The sequence below is a fragment of the Arachis hypogaea genome, chromosome 14, assembly GCF_003086295.3.
Source record: "Arachis hypogaea cultivar Tifrunner chromosome 14, arahy.Tifrunner.gnm2.J5K5, whole genome shotgun sequence".
NCBI classification, from domain to species: domain Eukaryota; kingdom Viridiplantae; phylum Streptophyta; class Magnoliopsida; order Fabales; family Fabaceae; genus Arachis; species Arachis hypogaea.
Genome location: NC_092049.1, coordinates 126,034,093 through 126,035,267, shown reverse-complemented (window position 1 = coordinate 126,035,267; position 1,175 = coordinate 126,034,093). Strand labels below are relative to the sequence as shown.

The following is a 1,175-nucleotide window of genomic DNA, read 5'->3' as shown; positions in this document are numbered from 1 at the left end:
CCTCAGTGGGGATCACTGCCTCTTCCTCCTCTCCAAGTTCGGCCATGTGAGATGTGGTTATGGCCTTGCACTCTCTTTTTAGATTCTCTTCTGTATTGCTTGGAAGAGTGCTAGGAGGGAGTTTAGTAATTTTCTTACTCAGCTGACCCACTTGTGCCTCCAAGTTTCTAATGGAGGATCTTGTTTCAGTCATGAAACTTTGAGTGGTTTTGATTAGATCAGAGACAATGGTTGCTAAGTTAGAGGAGCTCTGCTTAGAATTCTCTGTCTGTTGCTGAGAAGATGATGGAAAAGGCTTGCCATTGCTAAACCTGTTTCTTCCACCATTGTTGTTGTTGAAGCCTTGTTGAGGCCTCTGTTGGTCCTTCCATGAGAGATTTGGATGATTTCTCCATGAAGGATTATAGGTGTTTCCATAGGGTTCTTCCATGTAATTCACCTCTTCCATTGCAGGGTTCTCAGGATCATAAGCTTCTTCTTCAGAAGATGCTTCCTTAGTACTGCCTGTTGCTGCTTGTATTCCAGACAGACTCTGAGAGATCATATTATCTTGTTGGGTTAATATTTTATTCTGAGCCAATATGGTATTCAGAGTATCAATCTCAAGAACTCCTTTCTTCTGAGTTGTTCCATTATTCACAGGATTCCTTTCAGAGGTGTACATGAATTGGTTATTTGCAACCATTTCAATGAGTTCCTGAGCTTCTGCAGGCGTCTTCTTCAGATGAAGAGATCCTCCAGTAGAGCTATCCAATGACATCTTGGATAGTTCAGACAGACCATCATAGAAGATTCCTATGATGCTCCATTCTGAAAGCATGTCAGAAGGGCACCTTCTGATCAATTGCTTGTATCTCTCCCAAGCTTCATAGAGGGACTCACCATCCTTCTGTCTAAAGGTTTGGACTTCCACTCTAAGCTTACTCAATTTTTGAGGTGGAAAGAACTTTGCCAAGAAGGCATTGACTAGCTTTTCCCAAGAGTTCAGGCTTTCTTTAGGTTGTGAGTCCAACCATATTCTAGCTCTGTCTCTTACAGCAAAAGGAAAGATCATAAGTCTGTAGACTTCAGGGTCAACCCCATTGGTCTTGACAGTGTCACAGATTTGCGAGAATTCAGCCAAGAACTGATGAGGATCTTCCAATGGAAGTCCATGAAACTTGCAATTCTGTTGC

At 42.4% G+C, this 1,175-nt stretch overlaps 1 non-coding gene across 1 annotated transcript; it reads left to right on the top strand.

The window, feature by feature from the left end:
* Window positions 1-814: 814 nt before the first annotated feature.
* On the top strand, window positions 815-922 carry LOC112746559 (small nucleolar RNA R71). Its single transcript, XR_003174438.1, has one exon. It is a non-coding gene; the product is annotated as a small nucleolar RNA R71 (small nucleolar RNA).
* Window positions 923-1,175: the final 253 nt, after the last annotated feature.